This window comes from Erithacus rubecula (genome assembly GCF_903797595.1).
Source record: "Erithacus rubecula genome assembly, chromosome: 1".
Lineage (NCBI taxonomy): Eukaryota > Metazoa > Chordata > Aves > Passeriformes > Muscicapidae > Erithacus > Erithacus rubecula.
In genome coordinates this window covers 103,240,880-103,260,081 of record NC_136658.1, presented here as the reverse complement: position 1 = coordinate 103,260,081, position 19,202 = coordinate 103,240,880, and positions in this window count along the sequence as shown.

The window sequence follows — 19,202 nt, the reverse complement described above, 5'->3', positions numbered from 1 at the left end:
TGTGCCTTGGCATGCATAACAGGTACCCTCTGCCAAGGGTATCTGATGAACCAGACAAATTGAGGAATGGGAGGGAAGATGTGTTTCCCAATATATTAGACACAGCATGGCTGCATTAGGGAAGAAATGATGTTGTGCTGTGTGAAACAGGGCTGCAGAGCACAAGACTGGCATTGTCAGCACAGTCCAGTATACACATTTACACTCTGCTGAGAGTTTTGTTGTGAATGTGAACAGCACAATTATAAACTAGTTTTTATTCAGTTTGTTTTGTTGGGGTTTTTTATTTATTTGCAAGAGAGATTTTTGTCCTCTCTGTGCTTCATTTGTTAGGAGAACACTTGCAGTTGTCAGGCAATCTATGTTCGTGCTCATCCTGGTGGCAAGAGTTTGCCCAGGAAATTAATTCACCCTTAGTCATTGAATAGCATTTGTTGGTATGGTCTGGTAAACACAAAAGAAATAGTACAGGAGCTTATTCAAATTGTTTGTGATCTCTTTTTTCCTCCCCAGCAATCCCTCTAATACTTGTTTGCTGCTTTTATTTCCTACCAGTCAACTCCAGAGTTGTTCAACCAATATTTTTTTTTTCTCAACACTCTTTAAATAAAATACTTTTTGCTAAGAACAATGGAGTAAGAAATTGTTAAAGACAAGTACTAGAAAGTCTGTATTTAGGTAGATGTATGCGAATGGTTATCAAGGGGTGCTAGTTCCCAAATACAAGTTCTTAAAATTCAAGGGACAACAAAGAAAAGGCAAGAACAAGGTGACTTTTATTGGAGGGGAATGGGAAGTTATGAGACAGGGAATGCAGAGGTGGGCAGCCTGAGTCATGGGGAGGAAAACTTCTGGTACAGGAACTACAAAAACACTGGGAACAGTAGAGTGATACTGGTAAGGAGAATAAGGAAATAAAGCGAGAACATAGCCACTATTCAGATGTTAGTGGCTTGGTGTGAGGAATGGGTGCTGGTTAAATTATCTTATTTCTGTCAGACATTCTCTGATTCATGACCATGCAGGTAACTTGGGCAGAGCCATCACTCCCCAGAGAGGGCTGGGGGCACAGCAGGCTGCACATCTGCAGCCTCTGCACACACCTACAGCTCCTCTGCAGCATCCTGAGGGAGGAAATTTGCACCTTCAGGAAGGCCAGGACAAGGGTTGGGAATTACTCCTGTCCTGCTGTAACCTTGCATGGTTTTCTGCTCACGTTTTTAAAGGACTTCATTGCTACTTCAAGAGTGTTTTGTGTCCCATGTGCATAATTTCTCTGAAAGTGCTGAAAGGAAAAGAATCGTCACTAGAAAGAGAATGATATTCCTGTCAAAGAGAAAAATGCAGTGGGGAATTTTTCCACCATAATCAAGTCTGCTATATTAAATCACGTGGATGGGGGAAGGAAAAGGAAAAAAAAATACTATGAAACTGAGTGTAAATATTTTATTCTTTAAAGTAAATCTAAAGTTCAAGTAATAAGCACTTAGGTACACTATATTCTGTATTATTGTTTGATGCCTCTTTTGGGAAATAGCCCAAAAGAAAACATGCCTCTAGCTTGCAGTTTCTAGCTTGCAGTTTATGCACTGTTTTCCCAGTGATTATTTTTCAGGGCATGAAGCTCTCATGTTTATTATGCACCCTAAAGCTCAAGCATACATATCATATCAAGTGCTGCCTCTGCTGGTTCAGCAGCCCTGAGAGATGTTCTGTGAACTCCATTAGGTTGGCAGGCTGAAACTAAATGGCAACTTTTAAAAATAAACCTGGACGCAATATCACTAGAAACTGTGATAAAGACAGAAGACAAAAATAAATTTGTCACATTCCTGTCATTAAATGTATGGACAAGCCTGTTTAAAACCCAGTTATGGGTAATTTGTCACCTAATGTCAACAAGGAGCTATTGTCAACTGTACTGATTCAAGGCCAGTGTATTATGCATTCAAACAAATATCTTAGGTCTCAGAAACATCCTATAATCTGTGCTACTGTCTCTGAGATGAAAATATAATTTCACCATTGAAGAAGATAGTTTAAAGCTGTAAGAAGGATTGATTTCCTAATAGTACTCTTCTATCAGATGAACAGGATTTGACAAGAAATGAAAGAAAAATGAAGATCTAGGTTGGAGATCACCATCCCAATCCATCCCTCTTAAAATAGACACTGAAATGTGTTCAGGCTGCAGTTATGTATCTGGTATCATCTAAAGAATAATTCAGAGAAGTCTCTTCCAGAAATAAATATAAAATTATTTAGTTCAAGAATAAACATTTATGACCAATATGCATTATACATTTTACTTCTTTGTGATGTTTTGTACTTTTTCAACTGACAAACATATTAATAGAGTATAGTGAATTCATTCCTCTATGACTACTTGTCTATTTTTACCAGTGTTGTTGAAATGCTGTGTTTTGGCTTGCTGTTAAAGGCATTAACAAAAAAAAGTATTTTGATCAAACTGAAATTCCCATTCAACTTGGTTTACGGAACACCAGTTAAAACTCTGCCCATTTTAGTTTTTTTGTAATAGAAATGTTTTGATGGAACTAAAATGATTTTATTTTAGCTTTTTAAAAGCAGTGGGTGTGTTCTTCAGTTAATTTCAAATTTGGGGGTAGAAGGGATGGATTTCCTGGTACTAGACCAAAACACAATGTGAAAAACTTAAAATCCTTTGGAAGTAATATTACTCTCTTAACACTGCATTTTGTATAAGGCAGGTCCCTGCAATTTTTAAAAGGGAAATTATTTTGACAGTTTTTATGGTCACACTGCTCTTAAAAATACCCCAAACTGAAGTAAAAATCAAAACATAAAACAAACAAAAGTAAAAAAAACCCAAACTAACTAAAAGCCCAAACCCCTGGTAGTTACAAAAGCCTATATATGGAGCAGAATTTTGCTCAGCTCTGCAAGTTGGTATCCTGGAGACAGCAGGAAAGAATGCAAGGTGCAGCAGTGATGGCCATCTGCCTTTGAGACACCTGGAAAGGCTTTAAATGATGACAATCCTCTAGATCATCTCACATCTGTTAAGTAGAGGTGATATGCATTTATGAAGTGGAGGGATGTTTATTAGCAAAGCAAAATTTCTCATGGAATGACTGTCAATCTCTTTCAACAAAACCTCCCCTCCCCACCTCTCTTTGCTTCCACAGAGGGGAATGCAATTTTCATTTTGTTTCCTTTATAACCTCACAGATGACACTCAAGGGGGACAACTTGTGATTAATGAAGGAGCAGACTGGCACATGTCAGGAACTGATTCTCTGCTGTACGTGGAGAGCAGTGCCCCATGGCAAGAAGAACTGGAACAGAACCTTTATTAATGCAAAAGAATGGGCCTTCTCTAAAAACACATTTACAGCACAAAACTCTATGAAACTATCAGATACATTACTTGACAAAAATTTTATGGGCAATCAGTATGGTTTTCAAACAAATAAAGAATAAAAGAGTACAGAAATAGGTTTGACTTGGATGTTGTCTTGCTTAAAGTGAAAAAAAAAAGTGCAACTTATTTAAAAAATAAAATAAACAATAACAACAAAAGAGTGTGTTGCATCCAGAAAGGTGATGCAGGGCAGAGTGAGAAGAGGAGAATATATTAAAAAGCTAAAGAATAGGTGGCCCAACATGGACTAATTAAGTAATAGGTACACCAACTGCAGTTAGTCATATTTATTGGGATTGGTTTTGTATCCACTCGTCTCTCATAAATAAATGTGTCGTTAGGAAAGGAACAGAAAAGAGATAAAGACATTTCAAATGTCATTTCACAAAGAAATAAGCAAAGGCAATGAAATTAAATACATTTGCATATATTGGCAATTACTCAGGACTGGAATCTTAAACCCATGTGTGACCAAATTTGAAATATACGATGAAGAATCCAGTATGTGTTTTTTCAACAACAAAAATCACTTGATCTCAGGAAAAATTGTTCATTGCTTAGAAATATTTCAGTGAGCATTTGGTGGACAAAAGTTAAAAGAACACCATGGGCTCACTTCAATTAGCATTTTAATGCTAGATAAACATGATATTCATTTGGCCTTTGGATTTCCAAATTTTCAAATCTGAGCAGAAGTGGGACAAAAGAAGGTGAATACACCCTGAATCAAGTATAAAGCTCTCCTTTTCTTTAAGAAGGCTCCCTTTGGGCAGATTCTACTTGCTGGTTCTTCATAAATGGAAAAATTACCCTCCAGTGCCACCCATGAACAGAGTGTGAGAGGCTGTGATGGTGCCCAGGTTCAGCTTCCTGAGGTGCTTCCAAGTTCAGCTGTCACTGAGGTGCTCTGAATTTCCACACAGGTTCTTTCAAAACTCCTTTCTTATTTCTCTGGCCTGGGTCTGACACTCAGAGGTTCTCCAAATTAGTTATTTCTCAGGCTTTCTGTTCTGTATCCGTTCATTAAAGTTCAAAGAGAGCTGGAGACATGAAAGCCCTGGAAGCCTTGATGCCTGAAATGATTGGCTCAGTGTTGCTGAAAAATACATTTTGTTTTTGTTAAACAGAGGCCTTTGGACTTTTCTTTCACAGGAGCTGCAAAATTCGTGCCCCCAAGAAACAACAAAAAGATATGGAAGGAATTTGATGCAAACTTTCCCACTCACAATTAATTAGGAGAAAGGGAATAGCATTTCATTACCCTGGTCTGTACCTTGGGCTGAGTCACAGCACATATGCAGGCTGTGAGTGCATCCAGCTCTACCTCTTCTGACACAAATCATTAACCAAAATTCAGTTATTGTACTGTATCTATTGGGAAAATAAATTGCTGAAGGGCCTTTTTGATGCAGCTGTCCTTTCTGTGACAGGTAACATAGGTACAACCACTTATCACTGCCTCATTGAAGAAGTTAGAAAAATGGAAGGAAGAAGAAGCAAAGCCAGACTTTTTTTTCGCTACACAAGGTGGTCTCCATTTAAAAAAAAAAATATTTCTGAATTATTTTTCAACATATTGAAACTGTTTTTCTGGCTATTTTCATTGTTAAACCTCTCTCGATCTTTGAGAGATATTGGGAATCCACAGTGGTCTCAGCTGACTGGACACTGATGAATGTTTTCATGATTTTCAAGAAGGGCAGGAAGGTGGACCCTGGAAACTACAGGCCTGTCAGTCTCACTTCAGTGCCTGCTAAAGTTGTGGAGAAGATTGTTCTGGGAGGTATGAAAAAGCACAGGAAAGACAATGCAGTCATTCATCACAGTCAGCACAGCTTCATGAGGGGAAAGTCCTGCTTATCAAACCTGATTTCCTTTTATGACAAGGTAACCCACCTAACTGATCAAGGAAAGCCACTTGATGTTATATTTTTGGATTTCAGTAAAGCTTTTGATAGTGTCTCTCTCAGTATCCTGGATGAAATGTCCAGCCCCCAGCTGAAAAAACACACTCACACCATCACTGATGGGCGAGCAGCTGAGCCAGAGATGGGGCACAAAAGTTACAGTGAACAGGGTGACACCAGAGCGGGGAGCTGTCACCAGGGGGGCTCCACAGGGCTCCATCCTCGGCCTGTGCTCTTCAACATCTTCACAAAGCACTGGAACACAGGACTGGAGGGGACACTGAGCAGGTCTGCAGTGATACAGAACTGGGAGGAGCTGCTGGCTCCCTGAAGCAGGCAGGCCCTGCAGAGACCTCCACAAATGAGAGGCCTGGGCAGTCACCAACAGTGTGACATTCAACAAGGGAAAGTGCTGGATTCTGCACCTGGGATGGGGCAGCCCTGGGTGTAAGGACAGGCTGGGCAATGAGAGGCTGAGAGCAGCAGCAGGGAAAGGCCCTGGGGGTCCTGGTGATGGAAATTGAATCTGAGCCAGCAGGGCCCTGGCAGCCAGGAGGGCCAAGCGTGTCCTGGGCACCAGCCCAGCATGGCCAGAAGGGCAAGGGAGGGATTGTCCTGCTCTGCTCTGGGCTGGGGCAGCCTCACCGACTGCTGGGGCAGTCTGGGGGGCCAGGGGATAAAAAAGACATTAAGATGTTAAAGAACGCCCAAAGGAGGGCAATGAGGATGATGAAGGGTCTGGAGGTGAAGCTGTGTGAGGAGGGGCTGAGGGCACTGGGTTTGTTCAGCCTGGAAAAAATGAAAATGAGGGGAGAGCTCAGTGCAGTCACAAATTCCTCATGAGGGGAAGACAAAGGGCAGGCACTGATCTCTGCTCTGGGGTGACAGTGACAGGTCCAAGGCAATGGCCTGAAGTTGTTTCAGGGGACGTTTAGGTTGGATATCAGGAGCAGCTTCTTCCCCCAGAGGGTGGCTGGCACTGGAACAGCTCCCAGCCCAGCAGAGTTCAGGAAACACTCGGACAATGCTCTCAGGCACAGGGTGTGACTCTTGGGCTGTCCCGTGCAGGGACATCAACTGGACTCGATGCTTTTTGGGGGTCCCTTCCAACTCAGCGTATTCTGTGATTCCTGTGTGTCTCTCACTGCTGTTTCTAGTCCTGTTTACTGGCTTGTTGATGCCTCACTTTGAAGTCAAAGCCCTGCTCTGGTGGTTTTTGACAGGCTCCTTAGAAGCTCCTAAATTCCACAGACAAACAATAGCCTCAAGAAGTGCATTTAAACAGTGGTTTTCTGTTGATCTAATTGCACTCAAAGTGGCAATGAAGAGGGCATTTAACTGTTTGTTTATTTATTTAGCTAGATAGGTGACAGAAAACTGTGACCAACAACCTCAGTCAGGTGTTAAGATTTGTGGTTTTGTCCACTAGCCTGTCAGCTGCAGGACATTGTGACAATGGTAGTTGGTTTAAAAAGACTGTATTGCTCTGCTGACAAAAAGTGTGTAACCAATCCTAGGTTTTAAGTGCAGCTCTGTAGACAGGATTTTCTTTTGATGAAAGGCTAATTCAGTTTGCCAAGAAATCTTTCATGCATCATGATTTGAGGTGTCACTAAAGATTAAAACTCCAAAATATGTTCAGGTAGTAATTTAACTTTAATTTTTGCCTGCAAAGATGAAAGAGAGAATTCTCTTTTAAAATGAAGAAGGTTAGATAAAGAGGTAAATCACTACTGATAGTTTATGACTTTAATGTGGACTGGGGTTTTTTTTCCAATTAATACAAATTCCTTTAAAAAATAAAGACATGAATTTGAGTAGTTAATGTTAGAGATGAGCATAAGAACTGAAGAAACCAGAACAAGTCAAAGACTTGTTCTGCTGTCAATGAAGATGTAGTTTAATCTCATATTCTCAGAATTCTGTGATCTAACCACAATTTGATTGCCTCCAATACTTTGGACTGAGTTATCAGATCTGTCTGCATGAAAAATGATTGCTGTGCCAGATCTTTGAACAACCCAATCTTTCTTTAACCAAAGCAGTGAGGAAAATCAAGGAAGAAGGTAAAGTTTTTGTAGAAGCTGCTACCAATAAACAACAGTTCACCACTTTATTGAGTGGCATTTCTTTCTCTAAGTCAAGCCATTTCAGAAGCAAACAGGAGAAAGCTGTCTGATAGTCCACCTACATGAGTCAGAAAATTAATTACTTTGTGTCAGAGGCTATTTTCAACCAACTTGTAACAAGACAGGGCCAAGTCCCTGCATCCCAGAACTGAGCTGCCTGTTCAAATACTCTAATTGACTCATTAAATCTGACCACACAGGGCTTGTCATTGACTCCAGAGAGACATTAGTGAGTGCACCTGAGTGATGATCCTCGCCCAAAACATGATGGAAGGCAATGCACTCATCACCAGTGCTCACTCAGCACTGCATCAGGGCGAAAACAAAATGGCAAGGTGCTCACAGGCTGCAGAAATGCTCACAGTTCAAAACAGATATTCCCTGTCTTCCTCAGGAAAAGGCAGATGTTTAGATGACACCACTGTATAGGTTATCTCTACCAAGATTATACCAAGCAGCTAGATAAAATTCCTTACCAGGAAATTTGCTCAGAGAAAACTTTGAATATAACTCATTGGTGATACAGCCCTGATTCCCTACAGGCAGTTGAAGGAAGATGGAAAACCCTTGTGTGTGTAAAGTGGTACTGAGGAGTGGCTTCAAGGCCTAACACTAAAAAGAACATAGAAGCACTTAGGGAAAAACCCAGAAGCTGAGGATGAATTGTTAACAGGACTGGATTCTTACTTTTATTTGTAAGACCCAGGGAGTAGGAATTGGGAGTGGAGTCCCACCATACCACGGGGAGTTTAAGGAGGTGTCCTGCTGTGATGGATTTATACCTCCCCAGTCAGAGGAAATCTGGATAATGCTGTTCTGTGCTTCCCTGAGTTGAGTGAGCAGTCAGTGATAAACCAGCTCTGACTGCTGCTGCAGAGATGGAGCAGCTCCCTTCTGCACCCTTATTTCTCAGCTATGTCTGGGGGAGCTACTGCCACTGCCTACGGAACAAGCCAACAAGCTTCTCTGTCTGGAGTGTCTGGAAAGTAGATTCTTGTTATCCCTGTATAGAGACTTATGTTTTCCACCCACTTTCCACCCTTCTTGCCCCAATAATCCCCATGAGAAGTTCAAATTTTACACAAATGTACCTATCCAAAATAAAATAATTATTTTTTACTTTCTAGCAGATCCTAATACCTGATAGCAGATCCCAAAATACTTTCCACACCAAAGAAGAATGTACTTAATGTACTGATTTAGTTATTATTTTAATTTTCCATCTACTACCACCTTGCTGCAGTACAAAACATCAGGGAAGACAAGTCCTTTCTCCAGGATACCTGACATGGACAGGGCATGTGGCAGATGGGGCATCTAACATCTGTCTGATGAAAAGATGTACAGGCAGCCTTTCCCCATGGATTTTGTAATGCTAAGCACATACAGTTCTTTTTCTGCAGGAAAAGGTGAAGAATGTTGCTATTGATAAATGGCTGGTTGTTATGGATTATCAGCTGCATTGATGCTGACCAAGTAGAAACTTCAGAGACTGCAACAGCCAGTTTATGTAATTCACTTCTCCCATGCTTCCATCACATGTGTGGATCTCTGCTCCTGTATGCCACAGGTTTGATACTTGGGTTTGTGAGCTCTGTGTTGGTGCATTTAAAGTAGAATAAAACTGAAAGTTTCTTTAGCATGAAAAATAATTTATAGTGTTATACATATAGCCATGCACCTAATAGGGCACAGTATATAACAAAGTATGGTCTATTTCCTTTGTAGCATGTAAAAGAATCTTCCATGTAAAACTTGTTAACCACTGCATCTCAACTCATCTTTTAACTTCATTTCTATCTACAACAAAGCTACTAATGTCCCACACCATGTGTGTAGGTATTTATCCTATGTATACATATTTCTGCTCAGTCAGGCTTGGAGTTGATGCAGTATCTTTCATTTTCCTGAACAAATCAGATAAATGCAAATAAGAGTCACCTACCTAACTGAGTCTATTAACATCCCATGGCTTTGACAGTTCTGTACTAATATGTATTGTGCATCTGCTGATACAAAGTTTTGGTCTGGCAAACTTTCAAAAATCAATAGAACTTTTTTGTTTGTTTGTTTCATTTGGAAGTTCTCAAGCTAGTAAAAGCATATTTCATTGATAATATTCTGCTGTCACTTTAAAATAATTTTTTGATTTCAATGGCATAGATTTTATCATATGGCTTTCAGACAGCCAGCAATATCTGGGCATTAATGTTTGTGTTCAAATGACCAGAGAAAAGTTATTTCTAATATTTTTTTTTTTAATATGCATGTATAACAATAGGGCTGCTGGTGTACAACCTGATGGCTTTAAGGAGAGTGATGAGGAACATAACATGGTACAGGAAAATCATAAGACTCTTTTAAGAAAGTGCACATCATAAAACCCCAGGAAAGCAGTAATGTGGAAAAGAAAAGCAAGTTTCTTTCAGCAGGAGAAAGAAATATACTAGTGTTCCTTGAAATAAATTGGCCAATTTATTTTTTATGTGGAAAGGGAAAAATAGATGCGTATGCCCAGGTATACATTTATTTTACTAAACAAAAAAATATGAAGGTTTTATAAATTGCTGGGCACTTGGAGGTGAAAAGCTTAGAGTTTCTTGTAGTCTGCTCGTGCAACCCAACAGGCTGCATAATAACTTTTAGCATCCTCATTAAGCATCCTGAGCTAGCAATAAATTATGGAACAAGCTGCCCAGAGGAGATGTGGATGCCCCATCCATGGATGTGTTTAAGATTGGGTTGGATGTGGCTCTGAGCAACCTGGTGAGGTGGAAAGTGTCCCTGTCCATAAGGAGTCGGAATGAGATGATCTTTAAGGTCACTTCCAACCCAAACCATTCTGTGATTCTATATTTAGAATAAACATATGGGGTGAGATTTTTAATTTCTTAAAATGACAGTGTTATGTACTTCTGTGCCCATTTCATCAGGGATAAAATTCTGTAACAGTCCTGCATATGCAACTTTGCACTTTAGTAAATGCTGTAGAAATTGTTGATTTTTAGCCTGCTACTCCCTTGGCTCTGTTCCCAGTATCTGGCAATATGGTGGCTGTCACATCTGCCCTTATCTCAGCTTCATGACCTCTTTAGACATGAAAATGCTGTGTAAGATATCACTTTTCCTTGAAAAGAGATTCCAGGGAGAATCAGATGCAAACAAGTACAAAGTCAGCCTGGTGAGAAAAAGCAAATACCAAAAAAGCTGGGAGCATGCAATACTTCAAAAGCACATTGTCAACACACTATCTCAGTAAGTCTAGTATGTTGACAGGTAGAAAATCCCTCTCAGTTTACAGGCAATTGAACAATTATTTTTGAAGAAATGACAAGCTACTGAACTGCATGATATTCTGCAAGAAAAACACAGCACTAAGATGAGGATTATGTATGAAAAAGGGGCTGCAAGGGAGCAGAGTCTGACAGACTGCAGGAGACTATATATCAAGGGGAAAAGGAGAATTTCTGGATCATAACTCCAACTCTGGATACAAGAGGTAAAAACATGATGCTGAAGCAAGACATCACATACTCAGGAGACCCATCTCAATCTAGAATATTGAATATTTTGGGTTCTGACTGGAAACTAGGTTTTTCTGAATCTTCTGAAAGTTTTGGGGTTTTTAATGGCAATATCTAACTTAAAAATGAAATAATTATGTTTGCATCTCAATTTATTGACTGATGAGACTGAATGCTAAAGCCCACATAATCACATTGTGATTGACCAGTAGAACAAAAAGCTTTTGGCTCCTGGCATGATAGATTATCTCTATAAAAGTAGTTATTGGCTAATGACTTACATATCTAAACAATATTTTATTATAGAGTTTTCAATTATCTGTCCTAGGTACAGGACCAGTTCAGTTTCCAGCCTTTGTGAAGGCATTTAGAAACATCTTCTCTACCAAACCAAGTCAATATGAAAAGTCTTGCATCCCTGACTGACATTGCCAATCTCTCTTGGGCCATACTGGAAAACAAGTCAGAGAAAAGGTCCAGGATTAAAATAGCAATTAGAAAAAAGAAAATAAAAAAGTGCTTGTTTTTCGAATCTGCCTTGCATGAAACTCCAGCTGAGAACTAGTGTCAAAACAGAAATTTTTTTTGTACCAAGAGATATGGAAAAGATAAGCCCTGTAAAACTAGAGGGAAAAGCACCTTCTGATGTGCTAAAAGCACACACTTTAACATCAACAATTTGAAGTGCTTTTTGCATTCAGAAAGTGTCTCTTCCTTCCAGAGATGATGGTGTTAATGCCCAAAACCTAGAATGTCATGCAGTATCAACAGGGAGAATTAGGTGCAGCACACCTTTCCATGTGTGGTCACCTTAAGTCTCCCATTAGATGCACATGACGTCAAGCTGGAAGCTTGATGTGCTGGCAATTTGTAAGATTAGAAGGACAAAAGGGATGAGCAGGTGAAAAAAAAGGAAATATGTAAAAAAAGCCTAAGGAACATCAAAGAAACAACAATCCCCAAATAAGCAATAATCTTTCCAATATGAATCAATTTGGAATAAACTATTGAAATCCTATGTTGGAGGCATTGAAAAGTGAAAAGCAGTGGAGCAAAACATTACCCTTTTATGGCTGCTTCTCCTTCTTTTTTAAATTGTTCTCACTCATATTTTTATTAAAATATTTTATTTTTTTTAAAACAAACCCTTTGCAAGTGGAAATTCCACTCAAAGACTCTTAATAGCCCTGTCAGTGCAATATTAGTTCCAGAGTTTGGCACCCTTGGCAAAAAGGATGAATTTGAAAACAGGGTCCTCACTAGGGGCTACTTCTGCCTCTTAGTGAGATATGTAAGGTTGAAAAGGGTTCCTAAGAGCATTAGGGATACATGAAAGGAGAAAGACAGGGGATTAGCCAGAGAGAATACTAGGATAAGGTTTGTCAAGTAATGAAGCAGATGACTCTCAGGAAGACTGCAGGGCTACGTATAATTCTGACAAGGAAGGGCAGAAGCAGGAGTTTTAGAAGTGTGTAACCATTTCCCACCTCCCAGCCCAGCTGATAAACCAAAAAGAAAAAAAAAAGAACAGATTTAAAATTAAAGCATTCTGCCAAGGATCTGAACTGAGAACAACTTGTAGGCTTTATATAAATCTTCATAAGACCTTAGCAGAGAGTAGAACTTAAAAGTCTGGAAGTATTATACGTGAGGATATTTTTCCTGTCACTTAGCTCCTGAGCCCTTTCAGGCTCAAACGATTTAACTTTTCAAGGAGAGTATTGAGCAAGTGGAGAGGCATGAAAATGATCATAATATCTGGTATCCTTTAAAAAACAGCTAATTGTTCAATATGATGGAAGAAATGAATATGCCTTCAGTTTTGGTGAGCTAAGAAGTTTATTGACTAAAGTAGACTAATTGTCTACTATCTCTTTTTTCTGCTTTTTGTAATATTACTGAAACAAGTCTATGTTGGCATGGTCAAAAAGCAGAAAGTTGTGAGAAAGAAAATTTCTTTTGTAAGTATTAAAACAGCAAATTCAGTCTAAAAATTAAAATAATTTCTAGCATTATTACCTTCAAATGTTTCCTGCTCTGTGATGTTGAAAAAGTAAGCTGTGTTGCATAGAACCACTTAATTTAAAGGAATAAACAAATTATAGTTAGAAGGTAGAGACCCCCTTATCTATCCTAACATCTCCTGGAAGTATCCCAGAATCCATCCTCACTGACAGCACAGTTCTCTCAAAGTCTATCACCTGGAGACAAAATTTAGCCCATGTTCCATTATGAATTTCACTGTGAATATCACCTATGTATTTTCTAAAAAGCTAGTATTAGTTTTTATTTATCAAATCCATGCATCTATGTGTGTATCAAAAATAGAGAATTTATTATATTTCATCATTAACAGAAATGTCAAGTTAAAGAATGAGTCTTTGTGTCCTCAAAGACTTGTCATATTTGAAACTTCTGGAGATGTAGCTTTGGAAACAACCCTGAGTAATTTTTTGAGGGGCTCATCAGCTTAAGAAGAAAAGGGATAAAAAAGGGCCCTGGCTTTACAGGACAGTTCTGATCACTCCCTCCAAGTTGTCTCAGATCTCATGTGACATAGATTAATCTCAAGACAAAAACACACTGAAAACCTCTGCCAAATCAGTGAGATTCACAGAGATGACATTCCCTTATACTGAAGGAGTGAGAACATTTTTTACTAACCTAGCTATTGAACAGGCAACCCCAAGCACATAAAGATTTCAGAGAGGAGATGTGTGTTCTCCCCATAATAGCTGCAGTACCATGAAGGGCAGGGTGTTCAAAAAGAATATTTTGGAGGCTTAACAAAGCCCCACTTGGCATAGCTTTGTTCATGGTCTCTTATGTTCTGTATTGTCAATAAGAAAACTGTTATTTCCTTGGAAAAGACAATGAGAAATTATGCAACAAGCTCTGAAAAGAATGCTGTATCCCACTCCTGCAATGAGCAGAGTATTGTGTTCTATCAAGGATCACATTTCTGTGACTGTAAAAGAGCTCTTTCCTATGCTACTAAATTCTTCAGTGCTGTTCAGGAATAGAGGGAAAAAAGTGAAGCAGAAACCTGAGACTGTCTGCTATTTGGATGCTCTGGTTGAGAATATTGCCTTCAAAACTCCCCTTCATGCTCCCATGTTGTTGACCTGTGAACTATTTATCTGACTTCCACTGGCAAGTCTTTTTCTACTAAGAGATCTATTTTCCAAATTCAGTAAGTTGTTATTATTGGAAACTTATATAATCTTTGCTAGGATAGTGCTGATGCTGTCATACAAACATAATACAATAGAATTTTTAAAGTGAATGTTTAATGGATAACCATTCCATTCTGTATTAATTCGTAGTGTAGGCAATATTTTAATATAGACAATGCTAAAATAGAGGGGGAAGACATAGGTTATTCTGTTGTAAAGAAATGAGAAAATAAACTGTACTTGTATCATATTTGTTTTACTTCCTCTATCCTTTCTATATTTTGTTTTGGTTTCAACTGCCACCTGTCAGTGGTACTCATATAACTCACACTCTATCTATTTGCAAGGTATGTAGACAATAGAGCATTTTATAAACAAGTTTTACATCAAAATGGAAAGGAAAAATGGGAAGGAACTTTTGCTTTGCAGTGGGAAAGTGGGAAAGTAAGGAAGGTAGCAGAAATTAAATTACTATCTAAGGTTTCAAGTCAGGTTTTTCCCTAAACTTCTGAAAACTCACTCCATGTCAGAAGTGACCATATGAACATTAGGGTAATTATGGGAATGTGCTGGTAAGAGCAGAAAGCTCACAATTAATTCAGACAAATGAGGAAATATACAGGTGAAAGAAAAGACAACCTTCTAAAAATTCCCTTGAGTGACTACTCCTGTATGATATTATTTTTACTTTTGGCTCTCTGGAGCTTTGAGAAGAAAACACCATCTGCTAAGAGCATAAATGGAGCAGCAAAATAAAACTGTATCTGGAAAACAAAAGTCATATTCTGTAGCTGTGCTTGTCTTCAAACAGTTTCTCTGATGCTTTCAGCTTCCCCTTAAAATTATTTCCATAATTTCATGCAACAATTGGCTGCTCCAGAGAGCTCACAGTCATTCTCCCATTGCCTCTTTCTTATCACTTAAATAAAAAGTAAACCTGTGTGTTGCTGGTTTTCCCATCATGGTGTTGCAAATCACAAGAGAGGTAGATAGCCTGTACTTGCCATTTTTTTGAGTGCATGTTTTCCTTGTCTTCTGGAGAAATATAATTTCTTAGGCAAAGTAGAAGATATGAAACACTACTTTTATATATGGACTTTAATTATGTTGTGTATGCTTATAGAAGCAAAGTTTAATAAATGGCAATTATAAGATGTGTTTCTTGTACCTAAGGCAAACAACATAGTTGCCACAGAATTAAATTCTTCCTTCACGTTAAGAATAGAAAACTGGTAGGCAGTTGTCTGTTGCTCACTGACCCATGATAATTTAACTGGCATATAGTGATACTTTTGCCTCAAGGATTATTTTTGAATGCCACATTTAATTGCTGTGGTGAACTATTGATAGCATAGAAAGCCCCAAGGTCTGCTATGTACTCTACTCCAAACACACACAGTGCTGTTCACTCAGAGATACATCAAACTCAAGAGGCCAACTTCATCCACCCTTTTCCTTATCTTTTATAACACTTTCTGGTGACATTTTGTCTTTGGATTGGTATCTTGACACTGTTTCTCCCTTCCCAACAATGTTCTGCCCAGCATTGTTCTCCAATAATACCTGAATTGACATGGAGCAGCAATGCTTTGGGAGTATGTGCTGTTTTTTTCATCAGTGGAGGTTCTGAGACTTTTATACTTCTATTTCCTTACTCTTCTCTCCTCCTTCACTAACCCTGTTCATCTACTCATCATTGATTTCAGTTTGAGAAGGAAATCTGTGGGATAACATGATACCCCATTCTCTCTTCCTGAACCCTGCCTGAAATAGCAAGCCCTACCTATTTGGAAATCAATGTTACAACCCCACTTTTCTCAAATTATTTTTCTTTTATCTTCACTCATTTCAGGAGTCTGAGACATGCTCTAAACTAATGCTGCCATGACATTGTCTCAGACTGGATCTGGTGTCCTCCCAAGGACGTGTGTGAGTAGGTCTTTTCCTGAAATTTAAAGGTACACCACTGACATCTTTCTCCATCATGGATATTTCAAATGCATAGAGAAGAGCAACTAAACCATCAGACAGATTTCACTGAGCAGGGGTCAGTCCAACATCTGCCTTGTGTACACTGTGCCTGCATAAACACTGATATATTCAGCACTGATGCATTCTGATGCTGCCACTATAATTTCATATATTTTGCAAAGAGCTCATAGATGAGAATCCAGGGACTAGCAGGGCATATAGATTTATTCATTTTGATGCAGGTGGTTAATCCTCCTAAAGATTTTTCTGAATTTTTTTATTTAGCTGATCCTTCTTTGCTTAGCCAACATAAGTTTTCAAAAAAAAAAAAAAAAAATGGTTTTTATCTTCCTTACCCTGGAATTATAGAATTTCTGCATAGTTTTAGACAGAACTATTTATAATAATGCAAAACCCTCAAACTGTTTAAAGCACTCTTACAGACTGCTTACATTTCTGGGCAAATGTTAAATTTTCAAAAACATTTTAGGCATTTTAATTTCATGACAAATCCTAAGATTTTCAATCCTATCTTCTGAAAACAAGGAATATTTCACTTAATATTTTTAGAAAGCTTTATTTTAATAGAAAAAAGCTCCAGGTTGTAGTTCTTTTTAAAATGTGTCAAAATAAAAACATAGCAAAGACAAGATAATAGCCAAAACTTTTTTGTATAATATCATTCCCTCCATTATCCCTTCCCTTATGGCATATGCATTAAAATATCTGCCTATTTTTGTAATTCAATATAATTATGCAACAGCTTCCTAGGAAAGGTTTTTCACTGAATAAATTGTTATGGAAAGCAATTGTTGGCTATCACCACTATTTCTGTTCTCAGTGCTTTTTTCGTTCTTGTCTACAAACAGAATTTGTAAGTGAAACAAAGTAAATCTTCCTTTGAAAAAGACATACTAATCTAAGAAATGGGAAAATGTCAGACTTCTGGTATTATATTTGACTTCTACTGTTTTAACTTTTGACCCTTGTGTTTAAACATTACCTGACTTACCTGATAATAGTGATCTCAGGCTTAGCAAAAAACCAAGAATGGGTTTAATAAGATTTGAATGTTTGAATGTGAAGGGTTTTTTTTTTTTTTTTTTGTTTGTTTTTTTTTTAAGTAGGTGTGTCTGCAAGTAGGGGAAAATGCATTTTTCTCTTTTAGGAAAATAAAGGTTTAAAAATTCTGCAGGCTGTCAGCAACACCTTTAAAGCTGCTGGTAGGGAACACGATACATTTGTATTTTTATTTTTAAAGAGATAGGTGAAAGCAAAAATACAAATCCTGCAGGCTTTTGATAATATTTACTGATGTCAGAAGTTATGTTAATTTTACATTAGCTCACTTCTAGGTTTTGTGCACTTCAGTATTATCACTGAGCACTGTTGCCAGAGGCAACTGGCAGCAGACATGACCTTCCCTATCTTCTCTCTCTGTCATAGTTCCCTTTCTTTATGGTTTTAATTTGGGTTTTTTTAAAGCATTTTTGAAAGCTAGCTAATTGAAGGGTATATACAACCCAAGTATTAGGCTTGACTGTAAGCAGTCAGAATTTAAAAAAGGAGTTCCCCATATCCTCCACCTCTAAAGGTGAGTGTTAATCCAGAGAGCAGAGATTCCCTTGCTCTGACTTTGCTGCAGCCACTCCTGGGTCACACAGGTGCATTCAGTAGGAACTGCATTTCCCCAGAGAGAGGGAAATGCAACCTTATGTGCAGCTGCTGTCCAGGGGCTTTCTTAGCAAAATTAAGATCCTACAGAAAGATAAAGCAGAAACTGTGGCAGTCATCTACAAAGTGTAGAGAATTGGCAGGGGATGAGGTATGTTTATCATGTTCAGACTCAGGATGGAACTTTATTAGTTTTAGAACCTTCAGCAATGGAAAAAAAAAAAAAAACAAAACAGGACAGCAACTTTGCAGACAGACTGTTGAAGGAAAACAAGAGAAAATGCATGGAGAAGTGCTTGCTTAATAGTTTATATTGAAATTAAATATGAAAACTTTTCATATGTACAAATAGACTTGAAATAGGATGGCTGCTGATGGACATCTCTTCTTGCTTGAGGCATTCATCATAAAATATTGAATTGCTTTATACATTTAGTTTTTCATATGAAAAGCCTGTAGAAAGAAAACCAAACCAAATAAACAATATAAGCATAAAAAAGATTAAAGGACATAATTTAATTACTTATTGTTAATTTCTCAGAACCTTTTAATCTTTCTATAATTTGCATTGCCTGATCACATAACACTGTGATGCCAGAGCTGAGAATGTCTTCAGCTTGTTTTAAAAGGTTTTGCTGTTTTACAAAGCCAAAATGCAAGAGTGTGGAGGTGTAGGTGGCAAGGTGAGTGCAGAGGGGGAGCTGCAAGAGTGGCCTCTGTGGGAGGGAGCAGGGGCTGCACTGGGTCTGACACAGCCTTAGTCAGCTCCAAGTGGGAGAAAAAACCTTTTACTTCTTGTGGCCTTACAAGCAGAGTGACAAAAGTTTGCTAATGGATCTATGACTTAAAGGAAGTCAAAACAAGAAGGCATCTGTGGAAGGTATTCAGGCTGTGATACAATTTTGAGTGGTGCAAAAATGACAGTGCATATCATATTGCCTGGATGCAGCTCTGTATCTTGCTCTTGCAACATTTCATTTGGAAATAGAAAGAAAAAAGTTTGTCCTTAGTTTGAATTATCTTATTTTCTTCATTTGTGATTTTCCACAAGATCTGATCTACCGAACAATGGCATTGAAAAAGTAATTTATTCAAATTACTGCTTTCTTGTTAGCTAACTGGGTGATCTTTCACAAAATTAATGTTTCACTTTAATATCTACATAAAGGAATTTAGAAATTACTCAATAACTTCATTAATTCATTATTGCAAAGGGAAAATCTAAGAATCACAAAGGATTGGTACTTACCTACTCCCAGTTGAAGTCTACCCAAGACATTTCTATCCCAATTTTGCAATCAACTGAAGAACTCCAAATTCTGGTTTCAGAAATTCTTATCTGCATGAATTAGTATTACAAAATTACACACAACTTTTCAAAACCGAAATATTTGTTCTGATTGTAACTTTTTGTT